This window comes from Phocoena sinus, chromosome X (genome assembly GCF_008692025.1).
Source record: "Phocoena sinus isolate mPhoSin1 chromosome X, mPhoSin1.pri, whole genome shotgun sequence".
NCBI classification, from domain to species: domain Eukaryota; kingdom Metazoa; phylum Chordata; class Mammalia; order Artiodactyla; family Phocoenidae; genus Phocoena; species Phocoena sinus.
This window is the reverse complement of record NC_045784.1, coordinates 52,023,676-52,036,792: the sequence shown is the minus strand read 5'-3', so window position 1 is coordinate 52,036,792 and position 13,117 is coordinate 52,023,676.

Genomic DNA, 13,117 nt, shown 5'->3' with positions numbered 1-13,117 from the left:
TGAATTTGGTAAAGTGGCATGGTACAAAATTAATGCACAGTAATCTCTGTCATTCCTATGCACTAATGATGAAATATCTGAATGTGAAATTCAGAGAACGCTCCCATTTACCATTTCAAGAAAAAGAATATAATATTAAGGAATACACCTACCTAAGGAGCAAGAGACCTGTATGCAGAATACTATAAGACACTGATGAAAGAAATTAAAGATGATATAAACAGCTGGAGAGATATAACATTTTCTTAGATGGGGAGAATCAACATTCTGAAAATTGTTCTAATACCCAAAGAAATCTACAGATTCAATGCAATCCCTATCAAACTATCACTGTCATTTTTCACAGAACTGGAACCAAAAATTTCACAATTTGTATGGAAACACAAACGACCCCAAATGCCCAAAACAATCTTGAGACCGAAGAACGTAGCTTGTGGAATCATGCTTGTTGACTTCAGAATATACTGCAAAGCTACAGTAATCAAGACAGTATGGTACTACCACAGAAACAGAAATATACATCAATGGAACAGGATAGAAATCACAGAGATGAACCCACGCACTTATGGTCACCTTACCTTTGGTAAAGTAGGCAGGAATGTACAGTGGAGAAAGGGCAGTCTCTTCAATAAGTTGGGCAGGGAAAACTGGACAGGTACATGTAAAAGTATGAGATTGGAACACTCCCTAACACCATAAACAAAAATAAGCTCAAAAGGGATTAAAGACTTAAGTGTAAGGCCAGAAACTATCAAACTGTTAGAGGAAAACATAGGCAGAGCACTCTGACATAAATCACAGCAAGATCCATTTTGACCCACCTCTTAGAGAAAAGGAAATAAAAACAAAAATAAACAATTGGGACCAAATGAAACATAAAAGCTATTTCACAGCAAAGGAAGCCATAAAGAAGGCCAAAAGACAACCCTCCAAATGGGAAAAAATATTTGCAAATGAAGCAACTGAGAAAGGACTAATCTCCAAAATTTACAAGCAGCTCATGCAGCTCAATAACAATAAAACAAACAACCCAAACAAAAATTGGGCAGAAGACCAAATAGACATTTCTCCAAAGAAGATATACAGATTGCCAACAAACACATGAAGAAATGCTCAACATGATTGATAAATAGAGAAATGCAAATCAAATCCACAGTGAGATATACTCTCATATATGTCAGAATGGCCATCATCAAAAAATCAAGAAACAATAAATGCTCGAGAGATGTTGGAGAATAGGGAACACTCTTTCACTGCTGGTGGGAATGTAAATTGTTACAGCCACTATGGAGAACAGTAAGTAGGTTCCTTAAAAATCTACAAATAGAAATACCACATGAACCAGCAATCCCACTACTGGGCATATACCCTGAGAAAACCATAATTCAAAAAGACGCATGTACCAAAATGTTCATTGCAGCTTTCTTTACAATAGCAGGGAGATGGAAGCAACCTAAGTGTTGATCATTGGATGAATGGATAAAGAAGATGTGGCATATATATATAATGCAATATGACTCAGCCATAAAAAGAAACGAAACTGACTTTTTTGTAGTGAAGTGGATGGACATAGAGTCTGTCATACAGAGTGAGGTAATTCAGAAAGAGCAAGCAAATATCATATGGTAACACTTATATATGGAATCGAAGGAAAAATGTCATGAAGAACCTAGGGGTAAAATGGGAATAAAGAAAGAGACCTACTAGAGAATGGACTTGAGGAAATGGGGAGTGGGAAGTGTAAGTTGTGATAAAGTGAGAGAGTGGCATGGACATATATACCCGACCAAACTTAAAATAGATAGCTAGTGAGAAGCAGCTACATAGCACAAGGAGATCGGGTCGGTGCTCTGTGACCACTTAGAGATGGGGGATAGGGAGTGTGGGAGGGAGGGAGAAGCAACAGAGAAGAGATATAGGAACATACTTATCTGTATAACTGATTCACTTTTTTATAAAGCAGAAAGTAACACACCATGATAAAGCAATTATACTCCAATAAAGATGAAAAAAATGCCTCGAAACAAATGACAATGGAGACATGACGACAAAAAATCTGTGAGATGCAGCAAAAGCAGTTCAAAGAGGGAAGTTTATAGCAATGAAATCCTACCTTATAAAACAGGAAGCACCTCAAATAAACAACCTAACCTTGCAGCTAAAGCAATTAGAGAAAGTAGAACAAAAAACCCCAAAGTTAGCAGAAGGAAAGACACCATAAAGATGAGATCAGAAATAAATGAAAAAGAAATGAAGGAAACGATAGAAAAGATCAATAATACTGAAACCTGGTTCTTTGAGAAGATAAACGAAACTGATAAAACATTAGCCAGACACAACAAAAAAGAAAGGGTGAAGACTCAAATCAATAAAATTAGAAATGAAAAAGGAGAAGTAACAACTGACACTGCAGAAATAGAAAAGTTCATGAGAGATTACTGCAAGCAACACTATGCCAACAAAATGGACAACCTGGAAGAAATGGACACATTCTTAGAAATGCACAACCTGCTGAGACTGAACTAGGAAGAAATAGAAAATATGAACAGACCAATCACAAGCACTGAAATTGAAACTGTGACTAAAAATCTTCCAACAAAGAGAAATGGGAACATATGTATATGTATAACTGATTCACTTTGTTAAAAGGCAGAAACTAATATACCATTGTAAAGCAATTATACTCCGAAAAAGATATTAAAGAAAAAACTTCCATCACACAAATGCCAGGACCAGTTGGATTCAGAGGTGAATTGTATCAAATATTTAGAGAAGAGATAACACGTATACTTCTCAAACTCTTCCAAAATATAGCTGAGGGAGGAACACTCCCAAACTCATTTCACAAGGCCCAAATAACTTTGATATCAAAACCAGAAAAAGATGTCCCAAAGATAAAAACTGCAGTCCAATATCACTGATGAACATAGATGCAGAAATCCTCAACAATATACTAGCAAACAGAATCCAACACCACATTAAAAGAATCATACACCATGATCAAGTGGGGTTTATTGAAGTAAAGCAAGGATTCTTCAATATACACAAATCAATCAACATGACACACCATATTAATAAATTGAAGGATAAAAACCACATGATCATCTCAATAGATGCAGAGAAAGCTTTCAACAAAATTAAACACCCGTTTATGAAAAAAACCGAGTGGAATGTAGGCTTAGAGTGAAGTTTCCTCAACATGATAAAGGCCATATATGACAAACCCACAGCCAACATCATCCTTAATGGTGAGAAACTGAAATAATTTCCACTAATATCAGGAACAAGACAAGGTTGCCCACTCTCAGCACTCTTATTCAAAATAATTTTGGAAATTCTAGCCACAGAAATTAGAGGAGAAAAAGAAGTAAAAGGAATCCAATCGGAAAAGAAGAAAAGCTGTCACTTTTTGCAGATGACATGATACTATATATAGAGAATCCTAACGATGATACAAGAAAACTACTAGAGCTATTCAATGAATTTGGTAAAGTAGCAGGGTACAAAATTAATGCACAGAAATCTCTGGCATACCTATATACTAATGATGAAAAATCTGAAAGTGAAATTAAGAAAATGCTCCCTTTTACCATTGCAACATTAAGAATAATATATTAGGGAATAAACCTACCTAAGGAGCAAAAGACCTGTATGCAGAAAATTATAACACACTGATGAAAGAAGTTAAAGATGATACAAACAGCTGGAGAGATATAACATGTCCTTGCATGGGAAGAATCAACATTGTGAAAATGACTCTACTACCCAAAGCAATCTACAGATTCAGTGCATTCCCTATCAAACTACAACTGGCACATTTCACAGAAATACAACAAAAAATTACACAATTTGTTTGGAAACACAAATGACCCCGAATAGGCCAAGCAACCTTGAGAACGAAAACTGTAGCTGGAGGAATCAGGCTCCCTGGCATCAGACTATACTACAAAGCTACAGTAATCAAGACAGTATGGTACTGGCACAAAAACAGAAAGATAGATCAATGGAACAGGATAAAAAGTCCAGAGATACACCCACGCACATATGGTCACCTTATCTTTGATAAAGGTAGCAGGAATGCACAGTGGAGAAAGGAGAGCCTCTTCAATAAGTGGTGCTGTTAAAACTGGACAGGTACATGTAAAAGTATGAGATTAGAGCACTCCCTAAAACCATACACAAAAATAAACCCAAAATGGATTAAAGACCTAAACGTAAGGCCAGAAACTATCAAACTCTTAGAGGAAAACATAGGCAGAACACTCTATGACATAATTCACAGCAAGATCCTTTTTGACCCACCTCTTAGAGAAATGGAAATAAAAACAAAAATAAACAAATGGGACATAATGAAACTTCAAAGCTTTTGCGCAGCAAAGAAAACCATAAACAAGACCAAAAGACAACACTCAAACTGGCAGAAAATATTTGCAAATGAAGCAACTGACACAGGATTAATTTCCAAAATTTACAGCCAGCACACACAGCTCAATAACAAAAAAACAAACAGCCCAATACAAAAATGGGCCAATAGTGTAAATAGATATTTCTCCAAAGAAGATATACAGATTGCCAACAAACACATGAAGGAATACTCAACATCATTAATCATTAGAGAAATGCAAATCAGAACCACAGTGAGATATACTCTCATAAATGTCAGAATGGCCATCATCAAAAAATCTAGAAACAATAAATGCTGGAGAGGGTGTGGAGAAAAGGGAACACTCTTGCACTGCTGGTGGGAATGTGAATTGGTTCGGCCACTATGGAGAACAGTATGGAGGTTCCTTAAAAAACTACAAATAGAGCTACCATATGACCCAGCAATCCCACTGCTGGGCATATATCCTGAGAAAACCATAATTCAAAAAGAGTCATGTACCAAAATGTTCATTGCAGCTCTATTTACAATAGTCCAGAGATGGAAACAAGCTAAGTTCCCATCATCCAATGAATGGTTAAAGAAGATGTGGCATATTTATACATTGGAATATGACTAAGCCATGAAAAGAAATGAAATTGAGCTATTTGTAATGAGGTGGATAGACCTAGAGTCTGTTATACAGAGTGAAGTAAATCAGAAAGAGAAAGACAAATGTGGTATGCTAACACATATATATGGAATTTAAGAAAAAAAATGTCATGAAGAACCTAGGGGTAAGACAGGAATGAAGACACAGACCTACTGGAGAATGGACTTGAGGATATGGGGAGGGGGAAGTGTGAGCTGTGACAAAGCCTGAGAGAGGCATGTACATATATACACTGCCAAACTTTCGTTAGATAACTAGTGGGAAGCAGCTGCATAGCACAGGGAGATCAGCTCGGTGTTTAGTGACCGCCTGGAGGGGTGGGATAGGGAGGGTGGGAGGGAGGGAGATGCAAGAGGGAAGAGATATGGGATCATATGTATATGTATAACAGATTCATTTTGTTAGAAAGCAGAAACTATCACGCCATTGTAAAGCAATTATACCCCAATAAAGATGTTTAAAAAAAAAAGGCAGCATGGTACTGTCACAAAAACAGAAATATAGATCAATGCAACGATATAGAAAGCCCAGAGATAAAGCACCGCACATATGGTCACCTTATCTTTCAAAAAGGAGGTAGGAATATACAGTGGAGAATGGGGAGCCTCTTCAATAAGTTGTGCTGGGAAAACTGGACATGTACGTGTAAAAGTATGAGATTAGAACACTCCCTAACACAATATACAAAAATAAGCTCAAAATGGATTAAAGACATAAATGTAAGACCATAAACTTTCAAACTCTTAGAGGAAAACATAGGCAGAATACTCTATGGCATAAATCACAGAAAGTACCGTTTACACCCACCTCCAACAGAAATTTAAATGAAAACAAAAATAAACAAATGGAACCTAATGAAACATAAAAGCTTTTGCACAGCAAAGGAAACCATAGAGAATACCAGAAGACAACACTCCGAATGAGAGAAAATATTTGCAAATGAAGCAACTGACAAAGTACTAATCTGCAAAATTTACAAGCAGCTGATGCAGCTCAATAAGAATAAAACAAACAACACAATCCAAAAATGGGCAGAAGACAAAATAGACATTTCCTCAAAGGAGATATACAGATTGCCAACAAAAACATGAAGGAATGCTCAACATCATTAATCATTAGAGAAATTCAAATCAAATCTACAGTGAGATATCATCTTATATCGTTCAGAATGGCCATCATCAAAAAATCTAGAGACAATAAATGCTGGAGAGGAGGTGGAGAAAAGGGAACACTCTTGCACTGTTGGTGGGAATGTGAATTGGAACAGCCACTATGGAGAACAGTATGCAGGTTCCCTAAAAACTACAAATAGAAATACAACATGACCCAGCAATCCCACTATAGTGCATATACCCTGAGAAAACCATAATTCAAAAATACTCATGTATCAAATAGTTCATTGCAGCTTTATTTTCAATAGCAAGGAGATGGAAGCAACCTTAGTGTCGATCATTGGATGAATGGATAAAGAAGGTGTGACAAATATATACAATGGAATATGACTCAGCCATAAAAAGAATTGAAACTGAGTTTTTTGTAGTGAGGTGGATGGATGTAGCGTCTGTCATACAGAGTGAAGTAAGTCAGAAGGAGCAAGACAAATATTGTATGCTAACGCATATATATGGAATCTAAGAAAAAATAATGTCATGAAGAACCTAGAGGTAAGACGGGAATAAAACACCGACCTACTAGATAATGGACTTGAGGATATGGGGAGTGGGAAGTGTAATCTGTGACAAAGTGAGAGAGTGGCATGGACATTTATACACTATGAAACGTCAAATAGATAGCTAGTGAGAAGAAGCCACATAGCACAAGGTGATCGGCTCAGTGTTCTGTGACCAAATAGAGAGGGGGTATAGGGAGGGTGTGAGGGAGGGAGACGCAAGATGGAAGAGATAAGGAAACATATATATCTGTATAACTGATTCACTTTTTTATAAAGCAGAAACTAACACACCATTGAAAATCAATTATACTCCAATAAAGATATTTTTTAAAATACCTAGAAACAAATGACAATGGAGACATGATGACAATAAACCTATGAGATGCAGCAAAAGCATTTCGAAGAGGGAAGTGTATAGAAATACATTCTTACCTTAATAAACAGGAAGCATCTAAACGAAAAACCCTAACCTTGAAGCTAAAGCAATTAGAGAAAGAAGAACAAAAAAATCCCCAAAGTTAGCAGAAGGATAGAAATCATAAAGATCGGATCAGAAATAAATGAAAAAGAAATGAAGGAAACGATACCAAAGATCAATAAAACTGAAAGCTGGATCTCTGAGAAGATAAACAAAACTGATAAACCATTAACCAGACACATCAACATAAAAAGGGAGAAGACTCCAAACAATAGATTTAGAAATGAAACAGGCTAAGTAAAAACTGACACTGCAGAAATACAAAAGATCATAAGAGATTACTCCAAGTAACTCTATGCCAAAAAAATGGACAACCTGGAAGAAATGGACAAATTCTTAGAAATGCACAAACTGCCAAGACTGAACCAGGAAGAAATAGAAAATATGAACAGACAAATCACAAGCACTGAAATTGAAACTGTGACTAAAAATCTTCCAACAAACAGATATGGGAATATATGTATAACTGATTCACTTTGTTAAAAGGCAGTAACTAATATACCTTTGTAAAGCAATTATACTCCCATAAAGATATTTTAAAAAATCTTCCAATAAAAAAAAGCCAAGGACCAGATGGCTTTACAGGCGAATTCTATTAAACATTTAGAGAAGAGCTAACACGTATACTTCTCAAACTCTTCCACAATATAGGTGAGAGAGGAACACTCCCAAAATCATTTTACAAGGACACAATCAACCTGATTCCAAAATCAGTCAAAGGTGTCACAAAGAAAAAACTACAGGCCAATATCACTGATGAACATAGATGCAAAAATCCTCAAAAAAATACTAGCAAACAGAATCCAACAGCACATTAAACGGATCATACACCATAATCAAGTGGGTTTTTTTCCAGGAACGCAAGGATTCTTCAGCAGACGCAAATCAGTCAACATGATACACGATATTCAAAAATTGAAGGAGAAAAACCACATGATCATCTCAATAGATGCAGAGAAAGCTTTTGACAAAATTAAACACCCATTTTTGATGAAAACCAAGAAGAAAGTAGGCTTAGAGTGAAGTTTCCTCAACATGATAAAGGCCATATATGACAAAGCCACAGCCAACATCATCCTTAGTGGTGAGAAAATGAAAACATTTCCACTAAGATCAGCAACAAGACAATGCTGCCCACTCTTACCACTCTTATTCAACATAGTTTTGGATGTTTTAGCCACTGAAGTTAGAGGAGAAAAAGAAGTAAAAGGAATCCAAATAGGAAAAGAAGAATTAAAACTGTCATTGTTTGCAGATCATATGATATTATATAATAGAGAATTCTAAAGATACTACCAGGAAACTTCTAGAGCTAATCAATGAATGTGGTAAAGTATCAGGGTACAAAATTAATGCACAGAAATCTCTGGCATTCCTATACACTAATGATGAAAAATCTGAAAGTGAAATTAAGAAAATGCTCCCATTTACCATTGCAACAAAAAGAATAAAATATTAAGGAATAAACCTACCGATGGGGCAAAAGTCCTGTATACAGGAAATTATAAGAAACTGATGAAAGAAATTAAAGATAATACAAGCAGCTAGAGAGATATAACAAGTTCTTAGATGGGAAGAATCAATATTTTGAAAATGACTCTACTACCCAAAGCAATCCACAGATTCAATCCAATCCCAATCAAACTATCATTGGCATTTTTCACAGAACTAGAAAAAAATTTTTCACAATTTGTATGGAAACACAAAAGACCCCGAATAGCCAAAGCAATCTTGAGAACGAAAAACAGAGCTGGAGGAATAAGGCTCCCTGACTTCAGACTATAATAAAAAGCTACAGTAATCAAGACAGTATGGTACTGGCACAATAACAGAAATATAGATCAATGGAACACAGTATAGAAAGCCCAGAGATAAACCCACACACGTATGGTCACCTTATCTTTGGTAAAGGAGGCAGGAATGTACAGTGGATAAAGAACAGCCTCTTCAATAAGTTGTGCTGGGAAAACTGGACAGGTAGATGTAAAAGTATGAGACTAGAACACTCCGTAACACCATATACAAAAATAAGCTCAAAATGGATTAAAGACCTAAATGTAAGACCAGAAACTATTAAACTCTTTGAGGAAAACATAGGAAGAACACTCTATGACATAAATCACAGCAGGATTGTTTAGGCCCACCTCCTAGAGAAATGAGAATAAAAATAAACATATGGGACCCAATGAAACATAAAATCTTTTGCACGGCAAAGGAAACCATAAAGAAGAGCAAAGACAACCCTCCAAATGGGAGAAAATATTTGCAAATGAAGCAACTGACAAATGATTAATTCCAAAATTTACAAGCAGCCCATGCAGCTCAATAACATTAAAACAAAAATCCCAATCCAAAAATGGGCAGAATACCAAATAGACATTTCTCCAAAGAAGATATACAGATTGCCAACAAACCCACGTATGAATGCTCAACCTCATTAATCATTAGAGAAATGCAAATCAAAACTACTGTGAGATATCATCTCATACCAGTCAGAATGGCCATCATCAAAAAATCTAGAAACAAAAATGTTGGAAAGGTGGTGGAGAAAAGAGTACACTCTTGCACTGCTGGTAGGAATGTGAATGGGTACAGCCCCTATGGAGAACAGTATGGAGGTTCCTTAAAAAACTACAAATAGAACTACCACATGAACCAACAATGCCTCTACTAGGCATATACCCTGAGAAAACCATAATTCAAAAACAGTCATGTACCAAAATGTTCGTTGCAGCTTTATTTACAATAGCCCGGAGATGGAAACAACCTAAGCGCCCATCATCGGATGAATGGATAAAGAAGATGTGGCCCATATATACAATGGAATATGACTCAGCCATAAAGAGAAACGAAATTGGGTTATTTGTAGTGAGGTGGATGGACATAGAGTCTGTCATACAGAGTGAAGTCAGAAAGAGGAAAACAAATACTGTATGCTAACACATATATGTGGAATCTAAGAAAAAAATTGTCATAAAAACCCTAGGGGTAAGACAGAAATAAAGACACAGACCTACTAGAGAATGGACTTGGTGATTTGGGGAGGCGGAAGTGTAAGCTGTGACAAAGTGAGAGATTGGCATGGACGTATACACTCTACCAAACTTAAAATAGATAGCTAGTGAGAAGAAGCCACATTGCAGAAGGAGATCAGGTCGGTGCATTTTACCACCTAGAGGTGTGGGAGAGGGAGGGTGTGAGACAGGGAGATGCAAGAGGGAAGACACGTGGGAACATAAATATCTGTATAACTTATTCACTTTGTTTTAAAGCAGAAACTAACACACCATTGTAAAGCAATTATACTCCAATAAAGATGTAACGAAAAATACCTAGAAACAAATGACAGTGGAGACATGATGACAAAAAACCTATGGGATGCAGCAAAAGCAGTTTGAATAGTAAAGTTTATAGAAATGCAATCCTACCTTAAGAAACAGGAAGCATCTCAAATAAACAACCTAACCTTACAGCTAAAGCAATTAGAGAAAGAAGAACAAAAAACCCAAAGATAGCAGAAGGAAAGAAATCATAGAGATCATATCAGAAATAAATGAAAAAGAAATGAAAGAAATGATAGAAAAGATAAACAAAACTGAAAGATGCTCCTCTGAGAAGATAAACAAAATTGATAAACCATTAGCCAGACACATCAAAAAAAAGGGAGAAGACTCAAATCAATATAATTAGAAATGAAAAAGGAGAAATAATAACTGACACTGCAGAAATACAAAAGGTCATGAGAGATTACTGCAAGCCACACTATGCCAATAAAATGCACAACCTGGAAGAAATGGACAAATTCTTAGAAATGCACAACCTGCCGAGACTGAACCAGGAAGAAATAGAAAATATGAACAGACAAATCACAAGCAATGAAATGGAAACTGTGATTAAAAATCTTCCAACAAAAAGATATGGGAACATATATATATATATATGTATAACTGATTCACTTTGTTAAAAGGCATAAACTAACATACCATTGTAAAGCAATTATACACGAATAAGGATATTAAAAAAAAATTCCAACACATAAAAGCCCAGGACCAGATGGCTTCACAGGCGAATTCTTTCAAACTTTTAGAGAGGAGCTAACACGTATCCTTCTCAAACTCTTCCAAAATATAGCAGAGGGGGGAACATTCACAAACTAATTTTACGAGGCCACCATCACCCTGTTACCAAAACCAGACAAGGATGTCAAAAAGGAAGAAAACTACAGGCCAATATGACTGATGAGCATAGATGCAAAAATCCTCAGCAAACAGAATCCAACAGCACATTAAAAGGATCATACAGCATGATCAAGTTGGGTTTATTCCAGGAATGAAAAGATTCTTCAATATATGCAAATCAATCAACGTGATACACCGTATTAACAATCTGAAGGAGAAAAACCATATGATCATCTCAATAGATGCAGAGAAAGCTTTCAACAATATTAAACACCCATTTATGATAAAAACCGTGAAGAATGTAGGCTTGACGAAACTTTCCTCAACATAATAAAGGTCATATATGACAAACCCACAGCCAACATCATCCTCAATGGTGAAAAACTGAAAGCATTTCACTTTAATCAGGAACAAGACAAGGTTTCCCACTCTCACCGCTCTTATTCAACACTGTTTGATATTTCTAGCCACAGCAATCAGAGAAAAAAAAAGAAAAGGAATCCAAATCGGAAAAGAAGTAAAGCTGTCACTGTTAGCAGATGATATGATACTGTATATATAGAATCCTAAAGGTGCTACCAGAAAACTACTAGAGCTAATCATTGAATTTGGTAAAGTAGCAGGGTACAAAATTAATACCCAGAAATCTCTGGCATTCCTATACACTAATGATGAAAAATCTGAAAGTGAAATTAAGAAAACGCTCCTATTTTCCATTGCAACATAAAGAATAAAATATATAGGAATAAACCAAACTAAGGAGACAAAAGACCTGTATGCAGAAAATTATTAGACACTGATGAAAGAAATTAAAGATGATACAAATAGCTGGGGAGATGTACCATGTTCTTGGATTGGAAGAATCAACGTTGTGCAAAGGACTCTACTACCCAAAGCAATCTGCATATTCAATGCAATACCTATCAAACTACCACTGGCATTTTCCACAGAACTAGAACAAAAAACTTCACAATTTGTATGGCAACACAATAGACCACGAATAGCCATAGCCAAAGCAATCTTTATTTTTATATTTTTACATCCTTGTTGCAGTATAATTGCTTTACAATGGTGTGTTAGTTTCTGCTTTATAACAAAGTGAATCAGTTATACATATATATATGTTCCAATATCTCTTCCCTCCTGCGTCTCCCTCCCTCCCACCCTCCCTATCCCACACCTCTAGGTGGTCACAGAGCACTGAGCTGATCTCCCTGTGCTATGTGGCTGCTCCCCACTAGCTATCTATTTTACGTTTGCCAGTGTACATATGTCCATGCTACTCTCTCGCTTTGTCACAGCTTACCCTTCCCCCTCCCCATATCCTCAAGTCCATTCTCTAGTAGGTCTGTGTCTTTATTCCTGTCTTACCCCTAGGTTCTTCATGACATTTCTCTTCCTTAAATTCCATATATATGTGTTAGCATACAGTATTTGTCTTTCTCTTATTGAATTACATCACTCAGTATGACAGACTCTAGGCCCATTGACCTTATTACAAATAGCTCAATTTAGTTTCTTTTTGGCTGTGTAATATTCCATTTTATATATGTGCCACATCTTCTTTATCCATTCATCTGATTATGGCCACTTAGGTTGTTTCCATCCCCGGGCTACTGTAAATACAGCTGCAATGAACATTTTGGTATATGACTCTTTTTAAATTATGGTATTCTCAGGGTATATGCCCAGTACTGGGATCACTGGGTCATATGGTAGTTCTATTTGTAGTTTTTTAAGGAACCTCCATACT